This window comes from Cryptomeria japonica, chromosome 8, assembly GCF_030272615.1.
Source record: "Cryptomeria japonica chromosome 8, Sugi_1.0, whole genome shotgun sequence".
NCBI classification, from domain to species: Eukaryota; Viridiplantae; Streptophyta; class Pinopsida; order Cupressales; family Cupressaceae; genus Cryptomeria; species Cryptomeria japonica.
Window position 1 is genome coordinate 608,819,198 of NC_081412.1, and position 22,286 is coordinate 608,841,483.

General features: G+C 37.3%; 1 protein-coding gene across 3 annotated transcripts in view; it reads right to left on the minus strand.

The window, feature by feature from the left end:
- Positions 1-22,286, minus strand: part of LOC131071759 (histone deacetylase 19) — a 62,192-nt gene that overhangs the window by 37,019 nt on the left and 2,887 nt on the right. The gene's annotated exons all lie outside the window — the stretch shown is intronic.

Sequence of the window (22,286 nt, forward strand, 5' to 3'; positions counted from 1 at the left end):
TTGGTCCTTGTCCAAAGGACAGGAGCGATATAGGCTCTATAGCTCAATTGATGATCATTTAACGTTCGAAACCTTTGCATATCATCTTCAAATGACACCTTGGACCTTTTACAACTTTGTGAAGTCTTGACTTAACGTGATTTTTGCATGAATTGGTCAATACATTCAATATCGCTCTGGTCCCTTCCTGAGGGACAGGAGCGAATTTCAACCTTTTGAGCTCGCCTTTGCCTTGTTCAACTTGCAATTATCTTCAACGCGTGAAATAAAGTCCCTTGACCCTCCTTGATTGCTTGATGCTTGACAAACTTTCAAAATTTATGCCTTTATAGAAATTTCGCTCTGGTCCCTTCCTGAGGGACAGGAGCGAACTAGGGGTCTTAGTGTAAATCCTTCATCTTTGGCAATTTTTGATGCTTTGTTCTTCAATGAGATGCCTTAAAACGTCCACGCCACCCTTCACCTTGACTTGGAGTGATTGAACTTGGAGGAAAAGGCAATATAATCATTATATCGCCCTGGTCCCTTGGAGAGGGATAGGAGCGAATTTGTACTTGTAGTCTCCATCACACTTCGTCAGCTTCCAAATTTATCTTCAACGGTCTCGTAATGTCCCCTTTCATTCATCCATGCCTTGGAATTCATTGTAACTTGGCAAGAAATTTGTCTAAGACAAAAATCGCTCTGGTCCCTGCCTGAGGGACAGGAGCGAACTTGGGCATTTGGGTCCCTTGTTGACGTTTGATAATCTTCAATTTGTCTTCAACGGGTTCAATTCATCTCCTTTCTTGCCTTCAAACATAAAACTTGCCTGATCTTTGCCCAGATCGTACCTTATGAAGAATTTCGCTCTGGTCCTTCAGTGAGGGACAGGAGCGAATTTGACCTTCTAGGCAAAAACTTCATCATTTCATTGTTTTTGATCAAGTCTGGATGCTCTATCATCCTCATTTCGTCCTTCACCATGCCTTTGATGTCTCAATTCGTCCAAACAAGGTCAGGAATGGCTCAAATAAGTATTTTCGCTCTGGTCCCTCGGTGAGGGACAGGAGCGAATCGCCTTGGTCCTCCTGGGAGGGACAGGAGCGAAATTTGACTTTTCGAACTCTCTATCAGGATAACTTTTATGGAATATAACATTTAAGTATAAGAAAGAAGAATTTCTTATACTTTAAGTTATATTCCATATATACTTTCAGGATGTTTGAGAGTGGTTTCAGACCTCCAGGAGTTATATTGCAAAATCTAGTTTTTGGAGGTTTTTTCAGTTTCCAGACTTAGTCAAATTTCAGGATCAGGACATTCCAGACTTAGCCAAATTTCAGGATCAGGACCTCACTCAAGTCGGACTTGCTATGCTATTGATCTCCCCAACAGCACTCAAAAATGCAAAGGCTAACTAACAAAACCCTAAAAAACCTAAAAAACAAACCCTAAAAAGCAAAAAACATGGGTCCCCATTTGCAATGGGGCGATGTGTGAAAACGTCACAACAGCGCCCAAGTTGCATTTTAACCAATAATTAAGCAAGTTCGAACTTGCCTAAGTCTTCAACAATAACTTAATGCATTCTTCAAATTTCAACGCCTAACTTAGGAAAATATAACATTGATATTAGATATAAATGTCTTTTCTTAAGTCGCCCAATATATCATTAATCAGTAATAAAATAATTAAATATTAAACCTTAGGATAAGGAAATAATATTTAATTAAATCACTTATGACTCCAATACTGATTATCAAAAAAATTCAGGATGAAGTTGAGCAATGAAGACCACTGAACTGCTACAGGAACAGGACCCTGTCCAAACAGCTAAAATGAGAATTGCTCAATACTGCCACTTACTAAAAATACTAAGTCATGGAATACTCCTCCGAAAAACATGATATTCGCACCCGAAGAAAGATCTTGGAAAGCTCAATAAGACAGCATCGCCCAAACAGCCAAACCCTAACTTACTAAAAATAGTAAGTTCTCACTTCACCAAAGAATCAAATGCATGTTATGCCACCCTGAAGCTCATGAAAAACCCAGAAGGAAACCATACACAAAACTGAAAAAATTCCCTCCTGGTAAACCCTAAAAAGCTCGAGCAGAACTCCACAAAAGTTGGAAACCCTAATTCTCTTTTCCAAATAACCTACAAGTCTCCGGAATAGGCTAATGGACCACTGAACTAATCACTGCGGAGAAGGGGACATTACATATGTCCATTGAATATGACCAATTGTCAAACAAGACTGCCAATATTGTAGAAATGGAACAGCTACGAATGGAATCATATTGTTGTGACCATTTCACACATCGCCCCATTTAAAATGGGGACCCCCTCTTTTTGCTCCTTTTTTTTGCTCGCCTTTCGCTTTGCTTTTTAGGGTTTTGGTAAGTTTGTCAATTGTCTGGATTAGGGTCAGGCCTTAGGGTTTCCGTTACTGTCTTTTCAGGCCAGAGTCCAGTCAGTCTTGAGAGCTTTTTAAGCTTCCTTTTGTAGGATGCAATTTTGAATGGAATGAATTCGCCAGAATGGTCTATTTTCAATTGGAATTTTGAGTGCAGAGTCTTAATTTGTCTAAGTGTTGGTGATGAAATTGCGAATTTTGTCCAATTGAGTGATTTTGACCAAATTTTGAGTTTTTTGATATTTGATCCTGGGCATGAGGAATGATTTGTTTTTGCCTTGTGAAGTGATTAAACTTCTTAAATCATGATATTTTGGCCTGTAGGAGCAAAATCGCTCCTGTCCCTCAGTGAAGGACCGGAGCTCGTTTTCAAAAATCTTACTATCTCTGCAGGATCAAGATGATTTTTCAAGTGGAAGTGGTAAAGAAGGGCGTGATCTTTCCGTTGAATATAAATTGAAGAATTTCACGAACACGGAAATGCCTCAGGAGTCAAAATCGCTCTTGTCCCTCAGTCAAGGACCGGAGCTTAAAATCAAATATTGCTTTGTCCTTGCAGGATTTTAACAACTTGATGATTTACAAAGGTCCAAGGAGATGTGTTTTATCAAATGAATATAACTTGAAGTGCCGTCATGAAGAAAAATGAACCAAAAGGAGGTGATTTGAACCCGTTGAAGATAGATTGAAGATTACCAAACACCAACAAAGGACCCAAATGCCCAAGTTCGCTCCTGTCCCTCAGTCAGGGACCAGAGCGATTTTTGTCTCAGACAAATTTCTTGCCAAGTTACAATGAATTCCAAGGTATGGATGAGTGAAAGAGAGTGCAACAAGACTGTTGAAGATAATTTTTGAGGATAGCAAAGTGAGATGAAGCCTACAAGAGCAAGTTCGCTCCTGTCCCTCAGTCAGGGACCAGGGCGAAATGATGATTATTTTGCTTTCTACCTAAGTTCAGGACACTCCAAGAACGAAGTACAAGGTGGCGAGGATGTTTTAAGGCGTCTCAATCAAGAACGAAGTTACAAAGACCACTAAAATGAAGGATTTGCACCAAGACACTCGAGTTCGCTCCTGTCCCTCAGAGAGGGACCACAGCGAAATCTTCATGAGGCTCTAAATTTTGAAGGATTACCAAACATCAAGTATCCAAGGAGATCAAAGGGACTTTATTTTGCACGATGAAAGTAATTGCAAGTCAATAGAAGCAAAGACAAGCTCAAAACCTTGAAGTTCGCTCCTGTCCCTCAGGCAGGGACCAGAGCGATATTGACTATATTGGCCAAATCTCTCAAAAATCACATTGAGTCAAGGTTATGCGAGATGGTAAAGGTCCAAGGTGTCTTTTGAAGATGATATACAAAGGTTTTAAACGTCAAATGAATACCAATTTGAACAAGGAAGCTATATCGCTCCTGTCCTTTGGACAAGGACCAAAGCGATTTTTATTAAAACACTCGTTTCCTTCAAAATCAAGACAAGGCAGGATCGCACAAGATCAAGATGGTCGTTTGGAAGGCGATGAACAGGAAGCAAAGGTTAGAAGTTAGCAAATTTGAGCCAAGTTGATGGATCGCTCCTGTCCCTCACCAAGGGACCAGGGCGATAATCTTCCAAAAAATCAAATACGCCTTGTAGAAGTCAAGTGAGACAAGTGTGGAATGAAGAAATAACATTGTTATTCGCCTTATGACGGAGATTTGAGATCTAAGAAGCGAAATCAAGGAGAAAACACCAGGATCGCTCCTGTCCCTCTCCAAGGGACCAGGGCGATATTTACTAAAACACTTGTTATCCTTCGAAGATCATGACAAAACAAAGTTGCAAAGGGTTTGAAACGTTGCTTGAAAGGTAATGAACGTGGAGTTGATATCAAGAACGGAGAATTTCAAGTAAAAACATAAGGATCGCTCCTGTCCCTCTCCAAGGGACCAGAGCGATATCACCTCAAGAGGCACTCATTTACACAAGCAAGACACTCAAGTTCAAAAATCCTAGCGAAAATGCCAACTTCAACGTAAAGATGAAGATTCTGAACGTCAAAAGCACAAGGATCGAGACTAAGTTGATGGATCGCTCCTGTCCCTCAGTCAAGGACCAGGGCAATAAGGTTTGCATTTTTCATCTTTAAATTTTGGCGCTCAAACACATTTTGAATTTATTTAAATGCTAGGAAAATCGATATTTAATTGAAAGCATTTAAAATTTGCGCTTGATCATTAATTAATTATTGCCTTGTAAAAATCGAATATATTAATAAAAAAACGATGGCATTTAATAATTAATTATTAATTATTAATTTAAAAATTAAATGGAGCGCTTGGATTGTGAGGTCGGCCCTTGTTATTTATTTAAAAATCATTTTATTTGCTATATTTTACCAAGGTCGGCTTAGTGGTAATTGAGGTATGAGCGCTTATAAAGGTTGGTGAAGATTTTCATTTTCACATTATCATTTTATCATCCACATTCAAGTGCGATTTGAGGAAGACAAAGGAAAGTGCAAATTGTGTGTTAGAGGTGCGAATTTTAGTTCAAGCAGGGAGGCGCAAGTATTATCAAAGGAGAGTACGTGCGAACCTTAGTTTCCATTTGAGCGAACTTGCCAAGGATATTGGAAGATCACGTCAAAGACTTGAAAGGTGGCGAAGTTGCTAATTTGAAGAGGAGATCACGTTAAGGCCATCTAATATCAATTTTGCCTAGGTGAATCCATTTGTTTTGCATTTTAGTGTTAGCTCTCAAGAAAGGTATGGCGATATTGATTTATTGTTTTGATTTTGAACGTTGATCGTCATAGCTTAAATTTTGAATTTTGAATTTTGAATTCCCCTAGCTCAATCGTTTTTTAGGAAATGATAACTCAAGGACTTATCATGAAGTTTCCTAAAATTAATCTAATCTATGTTATGCATTGCAAAATCTAGTTTCTCATTATGAAGTGTTGTGTAGGTATGGCGACCCCGAAGGCGAGAGCATCCACCAGTCGTCCAGCTCTCATGAAGGAAGATCAAAAGACCGAAGAGGTGGAGACCAAGATCGTGTCAAAGTGGAGCAACATTGGAGATACTAACTTGGGCAACTTCAGCACAAAGAAGTTTTGAGATGTCCCTTACATTGGTAAGCCATCACCTGTCGCCTGGAGGATAATTGAAAGTGGGATCATTAAGGCGGCCGGTTTCCCTCCAGCAGTACAATGTCATGAGTTGATGATCGAGTGTGCTCGTCATTATGATCCTCAATCCAGAACGATCGTGTCCAAGGAAGGAAACACTTTGGCTTATCTTTCAGAGGAAGCTATAAGTGAGGCTTTCATCTTCCAGAGCACAGAGATATGGTCTACAAGAGCATAGAAGGAGCTAGGTCAATGTACGAAGATGATCCAGATGCGTGTCTAAGCATCATTAACAAGAACTGGTTACTCAAGAGTCGTCCTCGCCTGAGTAAGGTACCGAACACACCACACAGGATTGATTTCCAGGAGGAGTACAGAGATTTGATTACAATGCTCAACCGAGTCACAGGAGCCCCTCAGGCTTTTTACTTTGAAAAGTGGATGTTCTACTTCATCCAGGTGATAGTTCAGGGTAAAGGAACAATTCATTGGGCTAGAATAATTAGCCATTGCTTGGACGTACAGTTGAGGAGACTCAAAGCTACCAAGTCCTTCCACATGAGTTCATACGTCATCTATGCCTTGATCAGGAGCTTCGAGTACGCAGGACTACCTCACAGAGGAGTGATTGGAAGAGGACCAGGCGAGGTCAGAGTTTGTGATTCCTATGTCCACTTGCATCATCCGCCAGGAAGCAACTACAAGTTAGTTAATGATACCTTCACTATGAACATCACAAGGACGTTGCAAGGCGGGATTCACAACAGATTATCTCAGGATGCACAGAAACTAGTAAAGAGGTATGGTGCTTGGTTTATCCAATTTCCGAAGTTTACTTATATCAGAGTTCATGGATGTCCTTCACCTCCATATATGTTGCCAAGATATCCGACAGACAGAATTGTGTTACTTGAGGTAACAAGACAGTTGGCAGCTTATGCGAAGGCATTCAGACACAGACATGGAAATGGAGTTCCGGTACCTATCATATTGGGCAATTCAGTTGAGGAAATGCAGGATTTATAGAGTGGCCGACCAAGCTTAGGACAGTGGCAGACATATCCAGTCATCCTATGATCGAGAGAGTAAATCAGTAAGGTTAGATTGGAATGAGCCCGAAGTCATGGATTTAGATGCTTTGATGGCTCCAGTCTTGTCTTGTACTCGCAGATGGGTTGATGTGCAGCATCAGAAGTTGAGAGAGCAAGGCATAGCTATGACTTTCACTTTGGAAGAGAAGCCAGCCGAAGGTGGAGCTAGTGTAAGTGAAGGCAATCCTAATCCTAGAAATTCAGGTGAAGGTAACCTTCGATGTGCCAGTGAGGGCAATCTCCATCCAAGAGGTTCGAAGAGGAAAGAAAGATCAGAAAAGAAGGAATCTTCCAAGAGGAAGCAAGGAGTCAATCGTGATCGTTCATCCGGTACATCTTCTAGACCAGAGAATAGGACACTTCAAGTAGAAGAATCCATGGAGTCGATGGTACAGAATGATAGGCAGGAGGAAGGACAGGCATTGCAAGAGTCACCAGATGGATCTCTCCAGGATTATGAGTTAGATGAAGATAGAGAAGGCAACGAAATAACATCTCCTCCCAGACAAGAAGAAGTAGTGCATAAGGAAATTCAAGTTCAAGAGACAAGATCGGCCATCCCAGATTGGTTGAAGGAAAGATTAACCAAGGTGATCGTGATAGAGGACGAAGATAATGCAATTGATTTAGAGAGCCTTGTTGGACGTTCTCACGAAGTATCAGAGAAGAGGAAGGCTACCAAGATGTCCAAGATGATTCGAGATGAGACTGGATCCAGAAAATTACAGATAGCTACACCGGCAGTAAACAAGTACGAAGGTGAGATCCTAGCAGAGGAATATGATGTAGAGACATTTGAGCTAGGTCCATCCACAGCTGAGCAGACACTAGATAATGCCACCAATTCATTTGAGGCATTGAAAGACAAGATTAGAGAAGAAATGGAGAAGAATAGAAAGCTTGAGAGAGAGGTCGGTGCATGGAGGACATATTTCAGTCATCTCAATGAACCTTTGGGACGTCAGGATCCAGCGAGATCACCTATACAGGCACTTCCCCTTCAATCAATTAATGAGGCAGAAAGATTCAGGAATATGGTCCAGCGTACGAGTACTTGGATGGATAAATCTCATACAGTTGCCGTGGAATTTATAACAAGGATGATGAAGACTATTCATCAAGCTATCCAAGTTCTTGAGATAATCCACAATTTGATGATAACAGTAGCCGCATTCGCTCATACCAAAGATGTTATCATTCCTGTCTTGAAAGTAATTAGACACACATCAAGGAAGGTCTTAGCGCAGGAAAAGATCATGGATGGAGGACCTCACAGTTTGCTTCAATGGTCAACCTTACTCCATATGAAGAGTGTTTTCTTTGAGGACATCAGTACTAGATGTAGCCAAGTGGAGGAGGTGATCAATCCGATCCAGGACAGAGTATTTGAGGTACTACGTACCATTCTTGGCAGGAGGATCGAAGTCGAGACAGATGTGGATATGCAGGAATTAGAGGATAGAATCAAGGTCATCTTTTGTAAGGACACTAATGTCACAGACGAGCAATATGATCAGATGTTTGCCACCATGCTCCTGATTGAAAGAACAAAGGAACTTGAATCTTCATGGGACGCAGCTCTTCTAGATGCATTTGATCAGGTCATCCATTTGGAGGAAAGTATGAAGAATCTTCCCGAGATTCCAATTGCAGAGATCGAAGGAATCGTATCAAGATTCATTGCATATGCTAAAAAGGAGCATTGGAAAGGGAATAAGATTCTAGATGAGAGGTTGTTATAGATGACATGGCATCTTATTTGTCATTGGTTTATGTCTCCTAGGTTTTTGTGCCAAATTTAATATTTGGCTATGCATTTAATATTGTTCAGTAAAAAGGAGGCCATTTGTAACAAACCCTAATTAGGGTTTAGGTGTCATGATCTTGACCGTTGATCTGCTTTCAATCTGGACCTTTCATTGTAATTGAGGATGCTATTTATACCCTCATTTTCATTTCATTTGTAATAGAGATAGTTAAGAGATTAGAGAGAGAGTTTGATGTATTAGAGAGATTAGAGTTTAGAAGCAATTTATTTTGTAGCAAGATTGAGTTTGAGGAAAGGAATTCAAGCAATTGTTGTACATGATGACTTTGGAATCAATGAAATATTGAAGTTATGGTGTTTTGTTGCAACTTTCTTGGTTATCTTCATGGTTGTTCAATTCATTTGAATCATGCTCAATCAAAGTAGTGTGTTAATTTGAAGGACATAGTGTGAGACTTGATCTTTGGTAGGATTCGTAATCCAAACCACTAGCTTCTTGCTGATTGTAGGAACGCCTTGCGTGGTCGACTGGAGATATTTGAATCACTTAACCTTCAATCATTATTGTATCTTGGATGTGTACCTTCGTGGTAGTGTCTTTGATCTTTGATGCGTTGAAAATCATTTGTTACCTTAGAAGATCGCATCAATTTCAATTGAGTTGTTATTTTATGGCGAAATTGAAGTTGGTAGAATCTTGCCAAGTCTTGTCTACATGAAGTCATTCTTAGGGTTAGAATAGATTAGATCTCTTGTAAACCCTATCCTTTTGTCATTTTTTGAAAACTTCTTTAGTTTAGTAAGACTTTCGGAGTGTAAGGCCCCTTGAGGACACAGCAAATCACATCATACCGCTGGTGCTTATCCACACGTAGAGACCCTACTAACCAGAACATTGGAGTCATCCTAACTGATCCTTCATGCGAATCTTCAGCAGTTAGAGACTTTATTCAAGAGAGGATAAGATGCCTTTAGGTATTTTATTCTGTGTATGATTGTGTACAAAATACACGTCAACACATATGCACAATGATACATTCATACATGATAGACAAATCCAAAACTAAATAAGCTAAACATTTTTTTTACCTCAAATGTGAGAATGTGATAAAACCATCACACAAGAATGGATTCTTATCCAACCTAGACAGCCTCTCCCAAAAATGCAGCAGCAAACATTGAACACGTCATACATTTAAGGACAAAAATCTGAAAAATGTTTCACAACCCAAAGGCATAAACTTAATATGGTGTGTCTCCCAAAACTTGGCATTCCTCTACTCCAGGGCAACAAGAATTAATTCTCAAATATAATGGCATGGTGTTGTTTCTGAAACAATTTGGTTTAGATGCCTCCAACTGAAGAAGAAAAATGTACTCTTCCTCTAAATGGAGATAAATATCAAGGGTTTCATTAAAATGTTGGTGATTGTATTGTTTTTCACATGTTTCCTGAGATGAAGAGCCTAAATGTAATATGAATGTGAATAGAATCTTCCATGCTCAAGAAACAAAATGATTTACTGTCCTGGATATTTGCTGGACTAATTCTCCTTTAACAATCTATTCACTTCAGATTCTCAAAGTTCAATTCATACAAATTTACTCTGATCTTGCAACTAGAAATTTGACTTCTTGGTACCGGGGTTTATAAAATAATTATTACTGCCTTTTGGCTTGACTAATGCAGTTGCTACTTTTATGAGATTGGTGAATGGTGTTTTAAGGGAATTCACATGCAGCTTTGTGATAGTCTATCTGGATGATATTCTAACATTTAGTGCTACATGAGAAGAACACTTAATCTACATTAAGCAAGTCTTAAAAAGATTAAGAAAACAACTAATATGCAATATAAAGAAATGTGAATTTGGCAAAGAACTATTGGTATATTTAGGGCAATTTGTGGGAGGATAATTAAGAACACACCAAAGAGTACTACAGAAACTAGGAGTTTTGTTGGGGCTACATGATTCATGAGAAAGTTCATTCCTTCTTTTTTCATACATCGTTGCACATTTACATCATATTGCATTACAAGGGAGGAATTTTAATTGGGTTAATGAACAAAATGAAGCATTTGAAACATTTTAAGTGAAAGATAGGTCACGCTCATGTTTTAGCTCTTTCTAACATACAAAAGCCATTTGAGGTAGAAACAAATGCTAGCGAGTATGCAATGGATGCCATCTTGCTCCAAGGTGGTAAGCCTGTATGTTATCAATCAGAAGTTTTTACTTCAGCAGTTACGGTTATGCAACTTATAATAAAGAATTATATGCACGAGTACAGACTATTAAAAAACAGAGACACTATTTATTTGTCAAGAAAACTATTGTGCATACTAACACATAAAGTAAATTACACCAAGCAAGACACAATAAATGGAAGGGTTTTCTTCAACAGTTTCATTTGGTTATTATATATTCAAAAAATGACTGACAGTGATGTAGCAGATGTGTTACTTAGACCACCTACATCAGCCCACCTTCATCAGCAATGTCTATGGCAACTCACTTAGAGCCTTTCAAAAAGGAGGCTTATGTTCAAGAATATGAACATGATAAACATTTTAGTGAAAAATATAAAGAACTTTGATCACAAGAAATTGTAAAAAGTGAATAAGGCTTTGATCTTCAAGACAGGTTGCTATATAAGGTAGTAAATTTGTCTGTGCCAAGAGCACAAAGACTTATACTGGTGAGAGACTTGCAGTATATAAATAAAAGAGTAGAGGCAGCCTAGCACCGCACAGTGCCACTTGTTTTGGACATCACTAGAATATCGGAACAATATTTTTAGTAAATTTGTAAGCACTTATATACAAATGGCTTCTTATGCTCACAGCTGTGTAGATCTTTGATATTAAAAGCTTTCACTTTATAAAATGCAGATAATGATTGAGGATTGTATCTGCAGGAAGCTACGAGACTACCAAACTCTACTTTTCAAATGTTGTATTTTTCATGAATATGATTGTTTACAGAGATTGTGAACACACCACTGTCTCAATGTAGCATTCCTTTAAATATAAATAGACCCCTCAATTTTCTAGGACCATTATAGACTGCAATTCTCTTTCTTGTTGATTTTTCTTTTGCTAGGAAATCCTTTCTTGGGTTTAAAGAAAGGTGATCAGACTTTTTAGTTTTTTCCTCTTAATGATGTCAATGCTCTATAGGCCATGTTTAAAATACATTTGCTAGAGACTACAAAGAAAGTTTAGATAGTTCTGAAAGCACGTGGTTAGAAATGTGCTCAAAACGATCATTGTATGTAGCAACCCTCATTTCAATACAATTCCAAGTCAGAAAATAAAGGACAATGCATACTGTAGGCATTAAATACATCATTCCATATTCCAGGATTCGGTGGATACAGCAGAGCTAAGCTAGTTTGCTATGTCAACAATAAACTATTTCTCTAGTGCATACGAGAGAGCTAAGCTAGTTTGCTATTTCAAAGATAAAGTGTTTCTCAACTTTCAGAAAGAATTGCAGCATATAAACAAAAGATTAGAAGTCCTGGCATCACATGGTAACACCTGATAGCAAAACAATCCTGAGTTAATTTTAAAGTTTTGTTCTTTTTTTCTTTTCCTTTTTCTTTTTTTGAGGCGCCGAAGGTTCAATGCTCAAATTGCTAAACTGAACTTATTAGACTGTTCAAGTTTAAGCTTTGTGGGTCACTTTGACATAGGAAAAATAATGGCTCATTTGCAAAGATGCGTTTTTGCTAGAAATGCAGCAGGAAGCACCAAGGTTTGTTAGAAGTTGTAAATTATGTTGCAATGGCAAAACTAAAAAAAGAAAAAGAATGTATATATGCCTTTGCCTATTTCTACAAGACCATGGGAGAGTATTTCTATGGATTTTGTAGGGGATTTGCCTATGAGTAGACATGGGCATGATAATTTATGATTACTTATCTCTGATATTTGACAATTTAGCAAAATGTGCATTCTAATGGCTTGTAAAAAGACTACATAGGAAAAGAAGCAAGGGTACATTTTGGGCTACCTAAGTCCATTGTTTCTAACAAGGATACGCAATTTGTTGGTAAGTTTTGGTCTACATTATGAAGCATGATAGCACCAAGATAAAGAAAAGCACAGCCTTCCACCCACAAATAGATGGGAAAAGAAATTTGGTCAACAAGACCTTGGTACAACTCATCAAAGGGTACAACGATAAGTGCCCAAGACATGGGACGAATCTCTTTGATTCATTCGAAACTCATGTAATAGAGCATTGCATTCTTCTACTAACAAGTCACCATTTGAAGCATGTTTAGGTATATTTGCCTGAGTCCACTTGATGTAACTTTTCTTAAGCAAGATAAACAAGTAGGGCAAGATACCAATGTGACGAAAGCATCTAAACATGTTGAGAGGATTAGATAAACCCAACTCAAAGTAAAATAACATTTAGAAACAACAAAACAAATGTATAATCAGCATAGAAAGAAGCACAAAATCAAAGTGGGAGACAAAGTTTGGCTTTCTTTGGGTTGGAAAGACTTCAAGTACAGGCAAAGAAAATTATGGACCATTCACAATTTTGGAGGCCATAGGTGAAATTGTATTCAAATGCGATCCTCCTCCTTTCATGAAGATACATTCAATACTAAATTAGAGTATTTGCAGCTTTATGAGCCCTCTATGCTAGATGAAGATGATAATCAAGTACTATCCTCTTTGGAAGACATGGATGTGGATGCAAGAACCATACTCCATGAGATTATGGTACTAGAAAACAGAACACGGGAAAGGAATAGAATTTAGGAAACATGAAAGATTAGACTCAAAGATTAAAAGGTAAGCCAAGCCAAGTGGAACTCTAAGGAGAGTGTAGAAGAACTCTTTCCTCATTTTATGCCTCATTAAGCGTCATGGAACCAAAAGCCTTCTTAAAGAGGAAAATGTGATCCAATGGATCTGGAAAGTATATGTAGCAAAAAATAAGAATAGAAACAGAAATCAAAAAAATAGGACAACAATTTGACAATGCTGTATAACTATACTAGACATAGATGAGATCTGCATCTAGAAAATATTGTAGTTGCACTGTCATCCAGGACCATAGTGCAGGTGCACTAGCATCAATGATTGTACAAACATTTAAACTCAGAAGCTGAATTGTACTAGCACCATTTCAACACCCAATAACAGTCGATCTTCACCCAGGGCCTAGAAAAACCCAACTGTGCATTGCAAAATTTATAAATAAGGCTTGCATCTAAGCATTAGAATCATCAGTAGTTAGAGAAATCGGGAATTATAGTACGATGTGTTCTTGTAGAAGAAATAAGCAAAGCAGAAGGTGAGATTATTCAGTTGTAATATTCTTTGCAAAGTAATGGAGGGAGGTGGAAAGGCATTTGCCACTACTAATACTATTTTTTTCCTCCACGTTGGAGGTTTCCAAGATAAATCAGCATGTTGGGAATTGTTTAATGTATGTTTTTTGTTTGAAGCATAGGAATTGCTTCTCTTAACAATCTAAACTTTCATTTGCTAAGCAAGTAGGAAAGTAATTAATATTCTCAGCCCCTTACATGTTCCCAACCACTTTGATAACAACTATTCACTTCATTTCATTCAATTTGGTGACATTTGGTCTTCCAAGTCAAGTCCAAACTAGTGACCTGCATAATGACCCTAATGATCTAGCATGTTTGACCCACTTCACAAATCATCTACGGTGAAAATTGTTGGCCACAAGTTTTTTACAAAACCACAATTTTTCACCTCAAAAACCATTTTTTGAGACAAGTCAGAATTCTGCACTATTTTTTGCCCATTTTGGTAATCATGCTTAGTCTTTTATTTTTTATTTTTTTCTATATTTTCACAACTATATCCATAGTTGAAAAACTCACAAAACTTGTGAGTACTCATGAGCCAAAATCCTTAGCAGGTTACTAGCCTAAAACCTTGATGGCAATTCTTTTGAAAACCTCATAACACAAAGTTTGCCAAAAACTAGCGCCTTTTTGTGAAAAACTTGTCTAAATGAGTATAATTTTGATTTTCATGTAATTTTAAAAGTTTTATATGATTTTCAAAGCACTTTTGTCAACAACAAATCGCCAAACACCTAATCTCGCTCTTAAGTGATTACATTGTGAAAATGGCATGCACCATGAAGGTTTGTGTAGTTTCAAATGCCTTGAGCTTGGTGGCGGAGGCTCCGCCCCTCAACCCTACCTTGTATCGCGACAAGGAGCACACCAAGAGCCTTGCCCTCAAACCTCGTGAGGAGCGTTGACCCTCAACCCTACTGGGGGTATTGCCCCCAAACCCCCACGACGAGAATTGCCCCTTCACCCTATTGGGGGCATTGCCCCCAAACCCCCATCAAGGGTGCTACACCTCAAACCTGTTGAGGGTGTCATCCCCAAACTCCCATGAGGGGTGCTGCCCCTCAAACCCACTTTGGGGAGTCACCCCCATGAGGTGCATTGCTCCTCAACCCCATTGGGGTCTATGACATGTATCAAACTTTAATTTTGATTTATATATGATGCAAAACGATAATATGTTCTACAAATTTCAAAGACCAAGTGAAGGCTAAGATTTGTGAGAGAGATCCCACTACATAACTCTACAATGAGAGGATTAGATTTCATCATTCAATGTAGGTGGAATCATAGCCTTGCATATGGCAGCCTATGAAGTGAATGACAAAATGTATCTCAATGCATCTGGAGGAGTGGCTCTCATGATGATGTATTTCAATACAACTAGTGCAGCTACAAGAAAAGAAAAACTTGGCACAAAGGGATTGTGCAAGATCCATGGAAACAAAACCCTAGGGCTAGAACATAGATAGTTTGCTATTGGTTTCTATCTCATAGTGTTGGTTTATTTATGGCTAAGAGCAACTGGTTTATTTATGGTTTCATTTATTTTTATGAAAAATATATATTATCTCAAGGAGAGCAAAAGAGCTGGTTGGATTAAATAGTGGTTTGCATCGTAAGCATGGAAAGACTACAAAATATTTGCACAAAACCACTTGGACTTGTTTAATAATCCAAAAGGCTTAAAATTGATGATAATACTGCCATTTATGATGTTGAGCATCGAGACAACCTTCAATTGAATGGAATCTAAGGATTGATCAAGAGTTGTCACAAGGACATGAGAAAGGATTGCTCCGTCTTATTTTTGTTATTTTCAAGATGTTTACAATTTTTCTAATAGTGTTTTGTCTATAGAAGAACATCATATTACATTGATGTCTTAGATTTGAATATCTTTTAATGATTTATGATGAAACTAAACATGTATGACAATATGATATATAATTAGAACGATGAGACAAGGGTGATTTATAAGGCACTACATGATCCTAACAAACACTTAAAGTCCTTGTGTGCTAAGTAGATCCCTTCACCTTGTGATTACTATCAACATAGGAAAACTTTTCATTAGTGTAATGAGTAATCACTATGCATTGAGGTCATCTTGTGATGAATACAAATTAAACAAGTCAAATCCCACAAAGATATTAAAAATATAATAATTATTGAAATTGCTTGTATAAGCCTTCACTCAAATATGATCGGTCCAAACTGTTGCTTTAATTTATTCATTCAGATTTCAATCAATCTTGTGAGTATCAATTTTTATATGCGATATGATGACTCATTGGATTTAAACTTTTGTCACATCTATCAATTAGTGACACTTCAGAAATAGACGTGAAATAAACTCTAGATAGGAGTATTAAATGTATGATAAATATGACAGTTCTTCTATCTTTAATTAATTGTTTATTACTACTTAGTCATTAAATATAAACAAATTTATTTTATAATTTTATAATACCTGTGCCCTGGGGCCCCTGAAATTTTTTGGGGATGCACTCCCATGCTCTAGAAGTTGTGGGGATGCACTCCCATGCTCTAGAAATTCTGAGGATGCACTCCCACACTCCAAGAAACTTCATGTGAAATAGGAAAAGAATGTTGTAAAACGTTATTCTCTTATGAACTTCATATGAAATTTCTGTTTATCATGTTATCCATATTGAAGTGATATTGTAATAGTTAGTATTTAGAATCTTTCAATTTCATCTGTAGTTCTCGATCATTTCTATTATGGAAAGATCTTCTATAATTGCTTATATAAGGAGTATTCCTCTCCTTTATTAATAACAACAATCAATTATCATTTCATAATATCAGAGCATAGGTTCTTTTTTGGCAATTTTTTTAATAAAAAAATTCATGGTCCTTTTACCTAGAAATTTCGAGGTGTTAGTTTTAGATCAGACTGTTAAATATAGATAGCAATAACAGAGAACCAAAACAATGAACACAAGGAACACCAAAATACCCTGGGAAAACCTCCCTCTTGGAGGTGAAAAACCCAGCAATTAATCTCAAATCTTTATTAGACAAATCAGTATGAGTCTTTACAAATCTGCTTCAACACTTGAAGCATTCAGAACAGCAAGGAATGCACAGCAGTATAAAGTATCCAAGCTAGGGCACGCACAGCAATGTAAGGACTTATCTGCAATATACTTGAATGCTGATCAAGAACACCATTTGCAGATCAAGAGAAGATATTCGCTGCCTCAAGGAAGTTCGCTGCCCTTTGAATGAGGTTCGCTGACCTTAGAATGAAGTTCGCTGTCCTTGGAAAGTAGTTTGCTATGCATAGAAGATGATTCGCTGACCTTAAGATATGATTCGCTGCTGATAAGGATGTAGACGCTGATGAATGTATTAGCTGATTACTGCTGAAGAAGATTGCTGTGTGAATGATTGTGTGATATGCATGATGGATGCTTTGTATATATATGTGTCTTAGCCTTCCAATACACCCTAGGTCGGCTTTCAAGGAAAGCAATTTAATTACAACATAATATTTTAAGTTTGGCGCCCAATATAGGATCAGCCCCACATGTTACAAGTTATATTATATTTATCCCCTAATATAGGGTCAGCCCCACACGTTACAAGTTACATTGAATTTATTGCATATAAGGCGTGACTAAGGCCAACGGCCAATTAGTCACTTACACATGCTAGGTCGGCCCTAGAAGAGATCCGACCTAGCTATCACATCAACACGAGGAAATATCTAGAAGTTTTTTGATCAATTTTTTTAAAACAAAAATTGTGGAGTTTTTGGGGTAGATTCTTTAAAAAAAAATCGTGGTTTTTTCTTGAATTTTTTGTGAGAAATTTTCAGAATATTTTTTTGATCAATTTTTTTATAAAAAAAAAATCATGGTTTTTTATCACAGCAAAATCATGTAGTTTTTCTAAAAAAATTCGAGGGTTTTCTACAACAGAAAATCACAGCACCATTTTTACAGTCAAATTGCAGATTTTTGAAGCAGTGTTTTCTGAAACTAATCGTAGCGTCCTCTTTTTTTAACAATTTTCGTGGGTTTTATACACACGACAGGCCACGACTAGGGCGTATTTTTGCGCAATCTAAACGTGATTCTGCAACTAGGGTTTCTTTGTCCCCATAAGTTGCAATAGGTTTTCTCCAAGGACGCGCAACAGGTTTTCTCCAAGGACAGGTTTCTGCCCGTGAAGTTGCAACAGGTTTTGCAAGCTGCTACAACCATTTCTTTTTCTTTGCTACACAAAGTCTCTCTGTTGTTTTTCTGCCACGCGAAGTCTCTAATTGTTTTTTGAACGATTTTTTGTAAAAAAAATTCATGGGTTCTTTTGCTTAATCACGAACTTGGTCTATTGAAGGTTTTTATACCACGCAAAAGGCTTTTGGCCATGTCTTTGAGATGCACAAGGGTTTCTATTTTTTGCACAATTTTCTGATAAAAATCGTGGGTTATCTCGTGGCTAGGGTGACAATTTTTTTGTGAAAACAAAAACATGTCTTCTAGAGTTTAGACATTTTTTCCACAAAATCGTGAGTACTTTCAGTTTCAGCTAGGGTTTGCAGGGAGCTCAAGGATCTACTTCATCTAGGGTTTGACGATTTTTCCACAAAATTGTGGTGTTGTTTTGCAACAGCACCTTTTTGACAATTTTTGGACAAAATTGTGGCTTTTTCGTTTTCGACAAATTGTTTAGACAATTTTTTAATAAAATCGCGGTTTTTTGCAGCTTGTTTTGGGTTGCACCTAGGGTTTCTAAGGGCGAATGGTGTTCTTTTGCAAAAGTTTTTGAGTTGATGTTTTTCTAAAGCAATGGAGGGATTTTTCCCTGGTTTTTTCTTATGAGGATTTTCAGAATTGTGAAGGTTTAGAGCGAATTTCGAGATAATCATGGGTATTCAGAATTTTTGCATGATTTTTTAAAAACAAATCATGGATTTCAACTTTTTTTTAATTTTTTATCAACAAAAATTGAAGGTATTTGAGAAGCTACATTTTATCTTGTTTTCCATGTCTCTGGATAGTGGGATGGATGGCTTCATTACCCAACATCAGGTTGGAAGGCAGCCAGAGATTCAACGGCAAGAAGAAAACCATGGAGGTTGAAATCGAAAAATCATGGGTTGCATCGGCAGGTTGTAAAATTTCGAAACAAATGTTGTAGTTCGTAGAATGACCATTATGGGAAGGTATTAAAGTAATATTGTAATATTTAGCTATAATGGTCATTTAAGTGTTGAACGCTACCAGAAACTGAGAGGGGGGGATGAAACAGCATAAACAAAAACTTGATCACATTAAGTTACTTGAACCATAACATTCATCCAATCACTTATGCATAAAATTAAACAACTCAATCATCAAAAACACCCACACAGAAACACCAAGATTTTTACGTGGAAAACCCAAACTGGGAAAACCATTGTGAGAAACAAACTCACAATATATAGTTACTATTTAGAATGAATATGGCTTCCTACCAAAGAGCTCATTGCTCCGAACTTGCAGACTAAGGCACACAATCTTAGGCAACATACAAAATCAAGACTTGCTCAGTTGAAGATCACTTCTTCGAGGCCAAATAGAAACTGCTATTCAAATACAATAGAAATAATAGATTGAACTGTATACAAAAATAGCATCTATCAGAATGCAAATAACAGTTCACAATTTGTACTCATCTATCCACTATGCACAACCTCCGAACCTTAGATCTACTTCGCACTTCCTTCATATCATCATAGCACACTCTTTTTCATCCATCATCAACATATGCATATCTCAAACACAACCAATCTGCCTAATATATACCAATCGGATCAAAATTAACTTTACTAGGTCGGCCAAAGGAAAATGTAACGTGTACATAGCATCGACCCAAAAGTATATCATCTAGAAGGTAAAAAGATGTGTGAGGGTTTACACCAAGTCGGCACACCTTCCAATCATCATCAAAAATCTTTGTACGCAATCACTCAAACCAATATGCATAAGCCAGTACAAACTAATCTGCTAAATCCAAAATGTCTTAACCCGGACCCAAAAACAGAATAAACAGTCCACCATAAAAGAAATGCGACACCTTAAGAACAGTAACATTTGATCTACACAATCATATGAAGCATATCTGGTACAAGCATACATTCCGGAACATAACATAGTTCACTAGAGCAGTCACCAAAGATAACAGAATCACTTCCGGACCAAGTAAGGAACACCAGACTTCCAGAAACACACCAAATCATCATCCCATGTCCTCTTATCAACACCACATGAATCTGTAGTCAATTTTGTAGCATAATATCATAGAAACAGACATCCGAACCATCAACCAGATACACCATACACCCAAACATCAAGAACATTAACATACTTCTAATGAACATATTCATCGAAATACATATCCGGATCACCATCAACAACCAAACCACACAAACTGACATCGGTTTGACATCAATGACAACAATGACATTCATATGTGCAACATTAAGTTGTTTAGTTAGTTTTTAGTAACTTTCTATTCTGTAACTCAAATAGTTAGTATTTGGGAAATTTTCTATTATGTCTTTAGTTCTCAATCATTTTCGTTATGAAAAGGTCTTCTATAATTGTTTATATAAGGACCGTTCTTCTCCTTTATTTATAACAATCAATTATCATTTCAATCCAAATAATAATTTGGTAGATGGGCATCACCGACATCCTCACAAAGTGAGCCAATGAAACCAAAAACAGAACATCTTTAGTTTTATAAAGCTGAGAACTATTTTAGATCATAAGAAACATGAGGTTAATTATTTAGAGAAATTAAAAAAAAACATAATCTAATAATCACCAGAATCTAGCTTTGAGATACGAACAAAATATTGTAAGCACAACATAGCTCTAGAAATTAAATACAGTGCCTCATTAAATCCTTATAAAATATATTGTGACCTTTTACGTGGCCAATATCAAAACCCTTGATCATGCAGGTGACTTCTAACGTATTATTAAGATTTGATCCAGCTACTATTAAGTGGGCAAAAGGAATCTTGGTTGGACAAAAAGCATAATCTGCTGTGAAACTTAACACCATTAGGTCCAGAAATGCTTCGCAGCTATAAAGTATAGTACTCCTAAAAATGTAAGATTCTGTGCTCAAATTCCATGCTGCCCAAATATTATCTGAATGAAATATTTGAATTTTCATATCTCTAATTTCAGTCATGACTATAATAAAACCACAAAACCCTAACTCTCTTGACAAAACCCAGAATCTCTGTGTATCTCAACCAGATTGAGGGCATTAGGGGCTTCTATTAACATTGACAATGGAAAGCACAGTAAAATCCTTGCAAACAATTTTAACATCAATCCCTTTCATGTATTTTAAATTTGAAATTAGTTTATTCAAATTTACAGGCTGGAGAAAAAGTCAAAATAGCAACTATGGACTTATGTACAAAATTGAATGTAAACCTAGGGACAAAAGACTACAAAGGAATGTTTCTTGGAGGCCAATCTCTGCACTTCAAATAAATAAATTGTACAACCATATTTGCAAAGTGAAAAAGAATCCTGCAAATCAACCATTCAGAAAAAAATCGACCTAGGAATTTATCATCATCAAATTTGATAATATTATTAATAACTAAAAGGAAAACCTAAGCCAATTCGGTTCTTTAAAGAAGAAGAAATTGCTTCCCGTTTATAGGCTAAGAGTAAATACAATAATTGGTTGTCTTGAAAATTGGTTGGCTTTGAAGACAGATGAAGGCAAACTTTGATGGCACCTCAAAGGGTAATCTAGGGGTTGTGTGAGAAGGTTTTGTAAATAGAAACTCTCATGATTCCTTTGTATTGAGGGATTCAAAATTCCTAGGCTTTAAATCAAATAATGAAGCAGAGATAGAAGCTCCCCTGTTGGGTCTTCAGGGGGCACAGTTCAATTGAAGTTGATGGTGACTTGCCAGTTATTATAATTGCAGTGAATAAGCAATTCTGTCCAAATTGGAAGTCAAGGGTGCTATTAGAAGAAGTGTTATCCTCATAATGGTCAAACACTGCCATAGAGAACAAAATGGGGTTGTGGATTTCTTAGAGAGTGCAGGGGTTCATCATAAGGAGGTCACTTACGTAGAAAGCAGGGAAAAGAATGAATGGCCTAACCTTGCTAAATTGTTGGACGAGGATTGACCCCCTTAGCATTTGTTTTTGCTAGCAGCATGTTTTTTGGATTGTAGAAGATTCTAGATTGGTTTCATTAAATCAACATTGATGGAAATGTATATTCCTATTGTTTGTATTTTATTAAATACATTCGCTCAAGCTAGCTTCTCCTTCTGCTTGAAGCGTGTATTTTAATAATGTGGAGGCAAGATTTTAAGCTGATCTTGGCCTACATATTTTTATTGGCATTGGAGGATTTTGTGGTGTTCTATAGTGGCTTGATTGGTCCCTAGGTTGGCATGCTGCTAACAGCAGGACGGGGCAGTGTCAGAGATCTGTATCACCATGAGAAAGTGATGAATCACTGCTTGAAAAACGTTTTAACCG